The sequence below is a fragment of the Amblyomma americanum genome, chromosome 2 (genome assembly GCF_052857255.1).
Source record: "Amblyomma americanum isolate KBUSLIRL-KWMA chromosome 2, ASM5285725v1, whole genome shotgun sequence".
Classification (NCBI taxonomy): domain Eukaryota; kingdom Metazoa; phylum Arthropoda; class Arachnida; order Ixodida; family Ixodidae; genus Amblyomma; species Amblyomma americanum.
In genome coordinates this window covers 130,622,546-130,637,579 of record NC_135498.1, presented here as the reverse complement: position 1 = coordinate 130,637,579, position 15,034 = coordinate 130,622,546, and the positions used below count along the sequence as shown (strand labels likewise).

General features: G+C 49.7%; 1 protein-coding gene across 1 annotated transcript in view; it reads left to right on the top strand.

Annotated features, from left to right (window-relative positions):
* Window positions 1-6,707: 6,707 nt before the first annotated feature.
* The window catches only part of LOC144120070 (uncharacterized), a 90,347-nt gene continuing 82,020 nt past the window's right edge, over window positions 6,708-15,034 (top strand). The window contains exon 1 of the mRNA XM_077652535.1: window positions 6,708-6,809. The gene's annotated coding sequence lies outside the window, so the exon portion shown is untranslated. The remainder of the gene's footprint in view (window positions 6,810-15,034) is intronic.

Here is a 15,034-nt window from a genome sequence, read left to right as displayed (position 1 = left end):
ACTGAGTACTCGAAGCAAGTGTGGTTTCACATCATCCCAGTAACAGGTAACAGGTTCACAAACAAATTTTGGTAGAATTTCCGCCCCCGTGGCAGAGTGGTTATAGGACTCGGCTACTGACACCAAAGACAAGGGTTCGGACCCGTCCGCGGGGATTGAATTTCGATGATGGTGAATTCTAGAGGCTCATGTACTGTGCGATGTCTGTTAATCTTTAAGAACCACAGGCGGTCGAAATTTTCGGAGCCCTTCACTACGGTGTCCCTCATAGCCTGAGTCGCTTTGGGACGTTGAAGCCCCATAAACCAACCATAAACCGACTTTGGTAAAATTGTGCTTCTTCAGTAAAAGTCACCTTATGTAAAAAGTAACGTCCTGAGTCTATCTAAGTGAGGCCGCAATAACAAAAATCCGTCCTCCGTTCGAAGTGTGTCGCAATCAGAGGCTGGTGCCGACTCACATGATAAGGGCTGATCTCTCAGCATGGACTCCACGCTTGTACCGGAACACTGGGCTATTTTCCGAATGGTTGTTTACCGCTCCGCTATCGCGAAATATTTACGGCGCTTTCAAACTCCAAGTCCAGAATATGTGCGTTAGTCCTCCTTGTTGCCGAAGCTGAAGCTCTAAGATAAATTTTGTTCAAATGCGCCAAAAGCGATGTTTCTGCTGCAAGGTGGTGCCCCGGGTGCTTGGGACCGCTTACCTGCGCCGTCAAACGTTTGCTATTCGGCACAGTTACATATGCTGCATCCCTGTCCGCTTTTTCGTCTGTGGGTAACCTGCCTTCGAGCCGTTTTTTTAGGCCGCTTCTACTAACGACAACGGCCACGCAGTCGCGTTGAGGCCGTACTGCAAGTGCAATGACAGCCAGTCCGGGCATCAGGTGAGATTAAGGGAGCGGTAAACCACAGGAATGAAGGCACAACAGACAATACAAACGATACGCACCAACTGACTTCAGCAGTGCGACGCAAAAGAGCAGGGTGGATCGAGCAGTGTTAGACCCGCTTGCAGCCTCTTTGTTACGAAGTGAAGTCGCCTCTCATGGTGACTTTTTTCGACGCATAACGTGCGCTACAAATTTGTTGAGATTTTTTTTTTTACGCGACAGCGTAAGGCTCCCGTTCTGCATAAAAATCTGGCGTAGTCGGCGGTGTGAGAGAGAAATCCGCAGTGTGCAAACGGTGGCGGTGTGAAACGTGTAAAGCCGAATAGGGAATGTGATTAAAACTGTACAAAACTGGTAATTGGACGATTACAAAATGCCTCAAGCCTCATTAGGGCATGTAAGTATATAAAGAATGGAGTGCGCTGCAAGGAAAATTTGCTAATCAGTCTACAATAGAAACCCAGATCCCTGCTTTGCGCGGCAAACACTATATCGCCAGGCCATGCAGGCAAGTCTGTACGGCCCGGTATAAGCGGGGCTTTATATCATGTGTTTAGGAAAGACGTTAGGAAAGATGAAACTATGGTTTTTGCGAATAGCGTTAGGAGTGATGGCGGACGCTAGAAAACCCCTGAATTACTGTAACATAGTAATCTGGTTAACTACGTTATAATAATTAGCTTTCTAGCAATTAGAGTTACGTGCCTGGTTGCAGCGCCGCAAGTCGTTGGTGATAGCCATATTAGTTTGTAGAATTCCGAAAACGCGATTGCCCTCGGCGCTGTGTGTGGGCACACTTTGGATATTTCGACTATACTAACGTACATAGGAGGGGCTGCTTTGCGTGCATGCGTCTCTGAAGCGCATATATTTCGGTTAAATGTGGTAAAATGTGTTGGGCTACAGCGCCGAAAGAAATGGCGTTTTTGAATTTCTAAAAACTGATATGGCTATTACTAACGACCGGCTGCAAATCTATAATTGTAACCTGGCGCCTAACTGTAACAGATAAAATTTGTTTAGAAAGTAGTTATAACGCTCTTAACGCTGTTGTGTCATACCCTTAGAGGCGGAGCTTGAGTGTCCCTCTGTTTTCATTCTTATTGGCTAGAGTGTTTCGATGACGATCTTCGAGATTCATCTAAAATTAAAATGGGTAACGCTAACAACATGCTGACTGAATTATTGAACTAATTAAAGAAGTATGCCTATTATGAGCTGGCCGCCGTTGTCCGCAAAATAGCCCCAAGGCTAATTTAAGTCTAGAGCAAGATGCTTATTTAAGATGTATTAAGTCTCAACGCAAAACTCCTTGTAACCTATATATGGGGAGCCGATAATCTCACGTAACTGTTTTGAGGTCTAAAGATGCCTTTAGTAGGTAAACATTACTACTGGTGGCGGCCGTGAGAAATCGGATGCAACAAACAGTTCCTATTCTGATAGTTAACTTCTTTCTAAATTATTATAGTTATTTTTACTTGATACTATTGGGCGCCGGGTATAAATATAGATTTGTAGGTGGTAGTCAGGAATAGCCATCCAGCTGGCAGCATTTTGGACGCACTGTTGGGCCAGAGCGATTTCGAAAAAAAACCTAATGCTTTGGTTGCTCTGGGACGTTAAACCACCACAAACCTAGATGAAAGAAAAGTCGGCCATTCTGGCGCGTCAAAACAAAACTGCTCAGCTGTGGATCTTGCTCAACAACTCTCATCGACAAACGTGACGCGGCGGTGTACGGGCCATCTAACTTTCAACGTTGCACCCGCTGAGGTGAGATCGGGTCAGCAAGCAGTGCTCGCTGTATGAAACATAGAGGCACGTGACCTGTGCTCCGCAGAGTGAGGCCTTTCTAGTTGCGACAACGATTTGTTTTGCGCTTCAAACGCAGGGGTGGGCACAATTCTTTGTGTCGCACCGTTCATCCACACTCTAGAAAGGAGATATGACCTCAGTCCTCCAGTATCTCTTACTGATCTTGAAACGTGTGCTCAAATGGAACTAGGAACAGCAGATACTGCTACGTGCGTGAGAAAGCGTATAAAAGCAACTCAGCAGCGCTGACAATCGCGCTTTATGGCCTAGGATCTTGCTTAGAAACTTGCTTGCGTCTGCGTGCGCCTTGAAACAGCGTTTTCTGTGCGATAATACGCGAAAGGCAGTTGTGTGGAATTGAAACATCAGTCTTACTTAACCGCAAAATCAAATGTTTTAGAGGAAATTCCAGCGATGTCTAAGCGATACTACTTGTCCGGTCCGATGCAGTGATAGCATGAGATGGTGCGTCTTTCGCTTTTCTCAGGAGATTGTAAACCTTTCTCCAGCTGCTGTACTCCTGAGTTGAACTTTAAAGGCAGCGGAAACGCTGTAATGGAATTCCGCTAGCTCTAGATTGGCTCGTCTGCATGCGTGCCCTTTGTAAAGTTAGAAGATCAATCTTTCATGTAAAGTAGTGCAAACGTGAAGCCGGGGCTGGAAAGCCGCGGGAAAAAAATATGCTCCGGCGGTTATGTTAGGAATGGAAGAATATGCAAATGTGGCATAGGTTTATGCGGCAAGGAATCTAAACTGTCAGCAAAAGCGAACGTGCATTTAATTTTTTTTTCTTATAGCCGCGCGCACACTTTGCGCTCTGCCTAACCCGTGGGCAACGCTACGTGCGGAGCTTCAAAAGGACTTGAGAAGAAAAATTTGCGCATCTTTACTGCGCGAGGTTTTACGCAACGGCTTGCACTGGTTAGTGTAGAGCACAAGCTGAGACAGAACCCGTTTCTAGCCGAAAGCTCCACTTCAGAGCAGGTTTTATTCTAATTCCCTTCAGTCGACCGAGGGCCGGAGCTATTCTGGCGCGTGGCTCGTGAATGATGGCCTCAGAGAACACCCGTTCTCGTTCGTTTCTGCGTTTGTGGTTGATCTCGGAGGCCATGCGTGTATGTCTTCCTCGCTAGTACCGCTGTCAAGAGGTGGCGCTGATAAAATAGTTCAGCCACGCGAGGTGTCACGTAATACGAGGGCGACTAACTGGTCGCTCTAAGCAATTTTATTTGGCCTCATACGTATGTCCACAGCACATTTGCAAGCTACGGGTTAAGTTAGTCGGACATTTGTAAAATGTGAATAGCCCAAAATATTGTCTGTGCGCAGGAAATTTTATTTAAAATATGAAGGATAAACAAAATTTCGGCACAGCCCTTCTGTCCTTGTGCTACATTAGTGTATAGGTGTACTTAACCGCACCTTCATTTATTTTCTTTTTATTTTTCTTTTGTGATACACGTCCTTACTTCACTCTCCTAGACCTGTGGAACGCGTCTTTACTTTCAAAAATTTGCTTCATTGAATGTCATATATATGGAGGCCACGAAATGCTACGTGGCGTGCTCACAACAGCATCTCAATAATAACGTAAATCGTTCTTTTATTAAAGTCTTCACTGACCTTTCTTTGTCGTTGGACGCGGCACTGTTCGCTGCACATGGGCTACCATGTGCAGTAATAATTCGTAGCTTGTATGAAAGACAGACGTACGATTCGGCATAAAGTTTGAGGCAGTCACTGCTTTCCCTCCGTGGGTGGGATCGCGCGCATATCGGCGTTTTACCTTCGTTCGTAGCACTATTAGCAACACCATCGGTGTCGAGGTAGCGCCTTCACAAGATCGCTACACTATCCACACTCTGATGGCTACCTGATGGTTCTCGGAGGCGCTTTTCATGTCCTGTGTTATTATCATTAGGTCAAGTATCAATTTCGGGTTAGACAAATAATCCAGAAAGACCTGGAATAAATTTAGTACGGTACCTCGAATTGCGATATGACAGCAGCGCATTCAGCGGCACGGATGCTCCCACTGACGTCGATGTGTTTCTCTCGGGCAACGACATGCGGAAAGTCGAATCTGAAACCACCACGTACAGTAGACGATGGCATGGCTCGCTTCCAGAGTTCGCGAATTCTAGACAATTCTAGGAATCCTAGGAATTGGAAAGATTGGCGGAACGCAGACGCAACACAAATGTCTCAACATGTAGAATGAATGGCTAACGTAAAAGCCAAACATTCTCGATATCCCTCACTCGACCGCAGCCGCCTGCTCTTCTGCCGTCTGCTGGTGCCCTTAGACGACACAGAGCACTGCGATGCGCCCGCTTCTTTCACGGTACAAAGCTCGCCATAGCACAGCGTTACGTCGGATCTTCACAATAAGTCAAATTATTGAAGAAAGCATTTGTGGTTATTAGTAATGGCCAGCCATAAAAGTCTAATGAGAAGGCGTCTAACTATTGAGCCCCTTTATGCCATTTAAACTGTCCTCCACTCATCTAGGTGCGTATATGTAAAGCGCATCTGCACATGACGGAACTGTTGTTCGCGAGATGTGGCATGTTATTGCTGTTCGATGACTCGATAAGGACGGTGGAAGCAACGCGCGGGGGATTTAGGCAGGAGCGCTGCTCGGCCGTTGTCACGCTAGCGGCGGCTAGCATGAGCCGCCGGGATGTACACGGAAGACAGGGAGGCACGTTACCAGGATGAAGTCAGAAGATAAAAGCGGCATTCCTGAATATGTAATAGCTGTTTAGAGTGAGGGGCTGCTACGTAGAGTGGTTTCGTGTACCACTTCGAGCCCTTATCTGTGCTTCTGCATGGCCGCCGTGGTGGCTGTGTGGTTATGGAGCTCGGCTGCTGGCTCGAAAGACGCGGGTGCGATCCCGGCCGCGGCGGTCAAATCTCGATGGAGGCAAAATTCTAGAGGCCCATGTACTGTTGGATGTCAGTGCACGTTAAAGCACCCCATGCAGTCAAAATTTTTCGGAGCCCTAACTACGGCGTAACTCATAGCCTCAGTCGCTTTGCGGCGTGAAACACCCATAAATCAAATCTGTGCTGCTTCTTCCAATTCGCGCCTCAGTGTGTTTTTGTTATGCTGTGCTCAGGTGTTGGCGGCCGTTCTGTTGTAGCGGTAGCATTGGTTTCACGAGCCCCTTGACCGAAGGCTCTGCTCCGCCACTGCATGTTCAATGTTGTGCCCTTTATAAAGCGTTGATTTCCTTGGGAATAAACCGGTGCCTCTTAAGCTGGTTTTCGGTGTGTCACTCCTCGAACGGGAACATGGCTCGCGGACCTTGTTCCCTGTAAGGTGTGGCCTTCGAGTTAAAACAGGTATATAAGAATTGTGGTAGCTAGATTGGTTGTTAAAATGCTGAATGCATTTTCTAATTTCCGCCACGAAATATGATGTGAAACGGTACCGTAACTCTCTTAAAGCCTATTTTAATGAATAATATACGACTTTACTGAGACACTGCGTATTCGTTCAATTGCCTTTTCTTTGCTAATCGCTTGCCTTTTATTTTTGTTGTGGCTCCCACCTATAGGGCATAAGTGCCTGCGCTACAAGGCAACTGAATAAAACAATATCATAGCACAATTTTGACACCACACCGGATAAGTTGTATTTTCCGCGCTTCCTATAAACCACTCCGTAAAACCGGAGAGTTGGAAAGCAGCCACCTTTATTATTTAGGCCAAACTGAGCCACGACATCAAACTGGGTGTTCATAACGTTCTTTTCTGTCGTTTAGCGAACGCAACAAGTGGGTCTTACTTCCAACCGCATATGCACAAGAGATTTTCTAGAAATGTCAAGCTGCATTGTGCTGAGCCTACTCGTTCTTTCCGTCTTTTCTGTGAATTCATTGGAAAAATGCTGCAACATTCTCCTACTGGAAAGGTGATAGATTGTAGGAAGATAAACGCCTGCCGAAACAAATGACAACTTCGCTAAGCTTGGCAAAAATTCCTCATTGTTGCTTCAGCATGTCGTATTTGCTTCATACCGCTTTATAAAATGGGAGCTGCAAGTCGTCATTTTAGGAATTCAAGAAGGGACGTCGGAGACAGCCGCAATCTGGTGAGTATAGTTGCCTTAAATATCGATAATTGCAAAGTATACATATTCAAAAGAGACATCTACACAATGCAGGTTCAGAGGAAAGTATTCAATTGCGTAAATTTGCCGAAAAGCGGGTAAACATAAAAAGCGTTGCCTAGGTAGAAAAAGGAACGTAGCAAGAAAATCAAACAGTGTACCGTGCAACAGGCAACTCCTCTTGCGACCGGCTAAAGCACTTTTTTTCCCTGTTTTCCTTCATTTAACAAACAAGCTGGAGAGGAATCCTAAGACCCACCTTAATATTATGACGTGATAGGCCTAATGGATTAATAGCCATGCATGGGGAATTGTTAGTTTTCGACTCTACAGTCAAGGATGCCTAGGAGTCCTAATGCCGCACCTGGCGCAGTGCTGCAGCGGTTAAGCGATGGGATCCTGCCCTGCGATGGCAGGAGCTGCCACCAATGGGCTCGATAGACCCAGGTCGGTCTTCCCGAGCAACCTCTCGCGAGCAATCCAATTGAACTGGTACTTGCCAGGGTGGCTAGTTTGCTTACAATGTGGGCTGGTTGCGATGAGGCCGCAAGGTCACATGATCGAGGTGCCCCACCTGGGTTGCCATAATGGCTGTTTGCTCTTGCAGCTCCGGCTGCGAGGCTTCAAACAGTCGAAGCCACCGCCGATTGCTACACCGGATATTTTTTTCCGGCAAAGGGGTAGTAACCCTCTCTCGTCAAAAAAGCACCATACATCTCAATTTTATACATGAATGGTGGCGTTACTTGTATCATCCGACTCCTAAATCTGGCGCAGTCGTTTTTCTCCAGCTTATGGTTTAAAGTAATACAGTGGAACAGCTTGCAACTTAAGTTGCTGCATCACGAAAGATGCAGCTTGCGTCAGGAAATCAAGAAAGCAGGCATATCAGCGTCCCTAAAACAAGCTTTGTCGAATGTGTGCTCAGATCTGCGGCATGAATCATTGTCAAAGGCGACACTTTTACACGTGTCTGCCAACCGTGGGTATCAGATGTTAGCAGCTGTGTCAACTGCACGCAATATGGGCATAATGGTCGACTTACCAAACAACCAGCTTGCATTGTACTCAACCGTCTCTTGCGTCATGAAAACGGCCGGGCATCTCTGATGTTTTGGGCGAAGGATCTAGTACCATAACAAAGGTGTAGGTTCGACGTTTAGCGTGCTGAACCTAAAATATTCAACCCGTGTGCGAGCAAGGGGTCGGAAACTTCCATATGTAGCATTTGTCTAGTAATACTGTCTCATCGTCCAGCCTCCCCGCAGGGGTTCGTCTGCAGCTTGCAGGCGTTGCTGAGTGGCGACACCACGGGTTCCCGAGCATCCGCAGGGACATGCCCGCAAGGGTATGTTGGTGAACAGTGCATCACCATGGACCCGAGCACCTACGCTTCACCGTGCGTGGCATCACCATGTCCGGGGAAAACGGGATCCTGGTGGTTGAGCCGATACCGAGCGTTTGGACCTTTAAGGCCCCTCGGCGGAGGTAACAAACCACTTTGGCCGCAACTTCTTCTAGACGGCACCTCCGGCCTGACCCGACCGGGGGAAATCGGCAGCCGCCTGTTCGTATCCTCCTCTCCGTCTTTCACTTTCGTATCTTCTTTCTCACAACTCTCCTATCTCCTATTCACTTCTTGGGTTTCCTTTTTTCCTGGCGGCGAGGGTTAACCTACTGTGGCCAACTGCCCTGAGTTGTGTCATATTGGGTTAGGCTTAGGGCGTACAGCTGGCGTGGGCAGGGCTTGCTAGCAAGTTCATGTCCCGTCCTTTAGTTGGGCTCCATGGACTCCCGTCCTCTAGTTGGGCTCTAGTTGGGCTCCATGGAGCCCGACTAGAGGACGGGACATGAACTTGCTAGCAAGCCCAGTTCCAGAAATTTGCCGAAGCTGCGAGGTAAACTGGGTTCAATCCGGGATAGCATCCTTTTGATTGATGAACCAAGTCTTGGCCACAGCGGTTAAATAGAACGAGACGTGAATGAGCTTCATGGCAGAGTACCAACGATTGTACGCACTTACTTGATTGTACTGGTCGAGCCAGTCCTCGACGTCATCACCACGGAGAACCCGCAAATGCAGGACGCTCGCGCTGAAGGGTGGTGATGATCCATGTCTGGTGTCCAGGCAACGGAGGGGCAGCAGGTGCGTTGGAGTCAAGGCTGCGGGTGGAGGGATCAGCAGGAAGGGGAAGCACACCTTCTGAGGCACCGGCAAGGCCAGCGGAAGCGCCACGGCGATGTTGGTCGACGGTTTCCATCTTTGGGGATGGTCCGAACAGGGGACGACCGAACGCAGCTGCAGTGTTGCGACGAAGAGGACGCAGGATTGAGAGCAGACTCCGCCACTTGTGAGACTGTGGATGAAGCGAGCTTTATTTCCATTCGCAATTATGGCGGCCACTCCTTCGAAGACGAAGGTGCGTGATGATGATGAATATTTACAGATGAAGACGAAGGTCGCGCACTGTGCTTACATTATTTACATCATTTGCACGTAGAGCAACTGAGAGTGCTCTCAGTAAAATAGTCCCGATGAGAGCGCGCTTATCGACCGTATTGCGCGCCGAATTTTATAGGGTTTTTCTTCCCTCAAATCCCTAGATGGAGGCGGGGCCTAACAAGCAAGGCATGTCCTTGAAAGTTCATTGTGGTACTCTTCACGCACTTTCTCCTTAGGAAACACCCCCGTCATATGTTGAGCTTGAGAGGAGGATGCCATCTACGTAAAGCAGAGAACGGAATGTCCACGAGTGGCGTTCCCACGGTTTGGAGGTGGTCCTAAGTTTTCCTCATCAGTACACGGCCTGGGCTATGCGCAAGGCTTGCGGGGTACGGGAACCGCTCGTCGTCAGCTTCCCATTTGCAGGCAAATGCCGCTGTCAATCATGATGACTGACCCCGATGACAGCCGGATCATCTCGGACGCTAAATTACGGCTGGCCTTCGGAACTATCTTCTTTATGTAGCTGAAAGTACACTGGCAGAGCTGCGCTGGCGGGTTTCAGGGGAGGATTACTGTCGCCGCTGCCATGGGTATCCCGGGGGTTGACCCCTAGTCGCCGTCACTGAGTCATCGGCAGCTCATCGAAGATTCCGCTGCCGCCTTGCCGGTTGACTGAGTCTTGAGTTATTTCCCGCGCACCGTCGAAGTGTGCAGCAGGCGCAGTAGAGAGCAAACATTTTTTTCCCGAGACAAAGCGCATCTTTCATGAAGGCATCGCGAGGTGGTGGGCTTTGTTCACAGCTCCCGGATATCGCTTGGTCCGACCGGCGTTGCTAGAAGTACGATCGTAACAAAAGACCCTCGTCGTCAGGACACAACACTACCACTCAGCTGAAGTATTTTGCAAGTCACCCAGACACAATCACGACCAACAGCGACAACTTGCGGGAAGTTATGAGCTAAATCGTTCGCGAGGACCTTCGACTACTGCCATCTTCCCCACAGCCTGAAGCAGTGAGTGTAATGGGTGTGGTACGGAAAGAAGTACAACAGGCCCTCGGCCCCCCAACTCGCCGTCCTCAGAACCTCATCCCATGACTTACGCCACCGTGGTGCGCGGCCAAAGGTACTGTTGCCAATCAGCGCCAGGAGCCCTATGCTGCGCTCCCAAGAACCCAGTCGCCGGCCCGCGTTCGTATGTTGCAAGTTCAGTCATGAAAAGCTCAGCTGTGTAGGAACGCTGGTCAGCACCGTTCACTGTTTTCACTGCGGTGAAGGCGGAGACGTCCGTCGCCACTGCGGGCGCTGGCGGATGGGTCTTGGTGGCATTTCCTTTGGCGCTCTACGATCACTCCGCGACCAAAGACCTCGGGAGATCGATTATTACCTCCGTTGAGGGGAGTACATGCCGAGCCGACAGTCTCGCTCACCGTTGCCATCAGCCGCAGGTTTCGCATCTCTAGGTCGAACCCGCGCAGAGACCGTCCGCAGAGGGTCCCCCAACCACCGTAGGGGAAACTGAAGACAGCAACTTCTGGAGGTGGCGTTGCTTTACAGCGAAACAGCGAAGATTCTCCATCGACGCCGGCACATGAAAAGGCCGCATTAGGTACGGCTACATCACACACCAAGATAAGGCCATCAGAAAAGCAAAGCTGGTGTGAATTGATTACGCCAGCATTAAAAGCCTCGACGATCCTCGCAAATTTTATGCCCTTAGAAGTGACTCAACTCTGAGGCCAGCGCTTTTTGAAAGTAGGAACCACAGATCTTTAGGTGACATTCGATAGCCACAAAGTTTCCGCCTTGGTCAACACGGGAACAGACTATTGTGTCATCAGCGGGCCCTTCACCAGCAACAGGAAAGTCATGATGGCTTGGAACGGCCCACAGATCCGCACCGCTGGAGGCCTCCTTATCACGTCGTCAGGGTGATGCGCCACACGTGCGAAGTGAACGCACGCACCTATTCCGCGACCTTTGTAGTCCTGCAGCAGGGTTGCTGCGTCTTGATTTTAGGTATTGACTTCCTGTGTGAGCTTGTACGATTATCATCCTTAGATACAAGCTCATCAGGTTTGAGATGGGCAAAGCCGTACCGTCTACGAAAACATTGAAGCTTCACCTTATTCTGATTGTCATTGATGAAGTCAGCGTCCTGCCCAGAAAAATGTCATCGTCCCAGTGGGTGCGGGTGATACCGTGACTGGAAAGTATAAGCGATGGAAACACCCAGTTGCTTTTGAACCGATGGCTCTGAATCGCACGAGGACACCGTCCGTTTCCGGAATAGAGAAGCTCAGTAGCTGGTAATTTAACTACAGCTTAGCAGGGGCGGCAGAAAATTAGGCGGATGAGAATAAGAATTTGGAAGAGATACGTTTCCCGCAGCTGCAAAGGGCAGGGTTACTTGGAGAGACATGGGGGAGGCCTCTTTCCTACAGTGGGCGTAGGCAGGCTGAAAATGATGATGACAATTATATATTTGAGACGTCGTCGTCTTCCCCGACCAATCCGCAGAATATTCGCTGAACAATGACCATGATCATCCGACAGTAACCGAGCAAGACCCTGGAACAAACAAGACCAGATCTTTAATCTCCCGCAAGTTACAGCAGGTGCCTTTCGTTAGCGGTCCAACAAACACCAATTTCCAAGCACCGCATTATAACTGAAGAACTTGTGCGAGGTCTCCATCAAAGCTCCTACCGTGTATCTCCGCATAAGGCGCAAACTATCCGGAATCAAGAGGAAGAATTCTTCGCGGCGACGTCATCAACGTTATCGGTGAGCTCAGCCAGGCGGTCGAGGGTGACGTCACCGGCCGCCGCAAGGACGAGACGTTGGAGGAAACGCTCTCGAAGCAACGCTAAGTTGGTCGGGGTATCGCGCTCCCTCAGAAGCTGCCACATCTGGCGCAGAAGCTGGGAAGGGCGCCGTTCGCCAAGGTCTTCCTCGGTAATGAGCAACTGGAGGCGGGTGCATTCCGACGGCATAAATCTCTCCAGCACCTAGGTTTTCAGGTGCTGATATGGTGTAACGCCCATGGGGGCGGTGAGAACGTCGGAGAGCACGCCGGCAACATCAGGAGGAAGGCTCGAGGCAACATGGTAGTAGCGCGACGTCTGCGAGCTGATGCTGGAAAGGCAAAATTGCGCCTCATTCTGCTGGAAACAAACTTGCGGGTTCTGGGGCCATTCAGGTGGGTGGCGAACCTACAGTGACGAGACGTCCAGCGGACGTGAGTCCTGTTTCGTGGATGCTGCGGGATTGGTCATTGCTCGTCCTAGGTCACTAGTTGCAGGCTTAACGCCTCAGGAGCGAAGGAAGAACACCACTGCCGCGAACCGACACTAGAGCAGAACTGCGAGCTGTCGCTGCACGAGCCGCGGCCAGGTGCAGTCTTTATTTTCTTCGCCAGGTGGCACGCGCTATCCGGGTTCCGGCGCCACCCAAGAGAAGACGCTACAAGCTCCTGGCCGGCACCGATTGTTTTGATGAGAATGAAGAACACCACACTCCGGGTCTGCGTCAGTTACCACCGCTTGAACAACATTGCGAAGAACGATGTGTAACCTCGGCGCGGCATTGATGAGAGACTGAACCGGCTCAGCAATGCCCAATACTTCTCTTCGATGAACATCAAAAGCGGCTATTGGCCGATCGATGTTGATGAAAGAGGCCGAGAGAAGAACGCATTGATCACATCGGATGGCCTTGCCATGTACAAGCCATTTAGACTCCGTCCTTTGTCAGGGACATACCAATAGTTAATGAATATAGTATTGGCAGGCCTGCAGAGGAAAATTTCTCTAGTGTACTTATATGACTCATTTTATTCGCCTCAGACTTTGATGGCTACATAAAAGGCTTCAGGAAGTGCTAGAAGTAGTCAAGTCGTCCGGGCTATCCTCGAAAGCAGATAAGTGCTATTTTGTTTATGAAGAGCTACTATTTATAGTGGAGTAGACTCGCCATATAAGCCTCGCAAGCGGAAACCTTCAAGCAACTTCAGCGTCGTTTACAGTGCCCCGGTACTGGGCCACTGTAGTGAAAACAGCGTGGACCTAGGCGCCGTTCTCGATCAGAAAAGCGACGGACTGGAGAAAGTAATCGCGTACGCTGCCTGTTCCCTGTCCAAGGCGGACGCGAACTATTCGATGACCGAGGAGTACCCCGCAATCATCCCAGCAACGTCGAAATTCCGCCCATACCTGTACCGACCACAGTTCAGGGCGTTCAGTGATCATCACGCACAGTGCTGGTATGCGGATTTGAAGGACCTCCTAGTAGCCTAGCTTTATGGAGCCTGTGCTTCCAGAATTTCGACACCACCGGCGTCCACAAATCTTCATATGCGGACTTCATATACAAACCCCCGCAGCCTTTCTAGTGGTCTGGGCATCCGCTTCGGCTGCGGGAAGTGGTTGGTTCGAAACCCACAGCCGGGCACCCACAGGTAAAAATGTGTACAACCCCACCCCTCTACCCCGCGCCCGGCTTCTTCAGGAGTGTGTGCTTGGAGAGGCTCCGCAAACCCCGCTGCGCCCCATCGGGGGCAACACTCGGCCTGGATACAGGTGTAAACAAGTGAATAGTACACTTGAATTCACTCCCAAGTCCGGCTGTGCGTGTCGTGAGAAAAAAAAGCTGCAGCATTTTTGTACAACAGCAGCGCTCGGACTCCGGCCTCCACAACCCTTGTCGAGTACTTGGAAGGGAAGGCTTCTTTACCCCCAGCTTCATTAAAGAGATGATTGTCTTCTTTCTGCTTAAAAAATGATGTCCTCATGAATAACACCAAACCGAACAAAGCCGCATGCCTCCTTTTCTTGCCCACAAGTTTTCGCAAAGAAGTTTTACAGGCTGCATACGACGAGCGAACAGCTGGGAACTTCAGGTTTTCTCGTGCTCTCCACCGTGCTGAAGACAAGTTTTACTGGCCCCGACTATCTGCCGATGCAACACGATATGCGAAAACTTGCCGAGATTATCAACAATAAATGCCGTTTACTTGACCAGCAGAATTCCTGGACCCTATGCAGCTGATCGGCGTGGATATCCTTGGCTCTTTCCGGAAGTGGACATATCTAAAAACGAGTGAATCAGAGTAAAGCGACTAACTACCTGACCCGCTACGCCAAGGCAACAGCCCTTCCTTACGGAACAGCACTAAACGTCGCGAAAATTTTCGTCGCATGCATCTGTCTGCGACACAGCGCCGTCGGAGTGTTCACTATGGACAGAAAAACAGCGTAAAGGCGGAGCTTTCTCAAACCATCCAGCGCTGCGGTCAAGCAAACCACCCCATCGGAGTGCGACTGCATACTATCTCTAGACCAAGGGTCTTACAGAGCGCTTGATATGATCATGATATGTTCGTGATGGCATGATCGTATCGCAGTTGACCGCCCAGAACGCGGAGAGCTTTACGCAGGACACGACCACTCGTATAGTCCCCGTAGGCGGCTTGGAAGTCTGTAAAAATATGGGTGCCGTTGTATTGTGCGTCGCTCATTTTGATGGTGATGGCTATTGCAATGGCTTCTGCGGCCGCCGGATCCCGTGCCATGTAGGACGCTCCGAGATAAGTGATGTTGGCGTGATTGAGAGCTGCGCAGGCATATCTGCGGCTGTGCAAAGGAAGCCACACCCACATACCTAGCCTAGGTCTGTTGGCCGTATTGCCTACAGAGGCTGACAAGACGGGCCTGACGGCGGGAGGCCTCTCACTCGTGGGTCATGTGGCGAGGGATAAGGT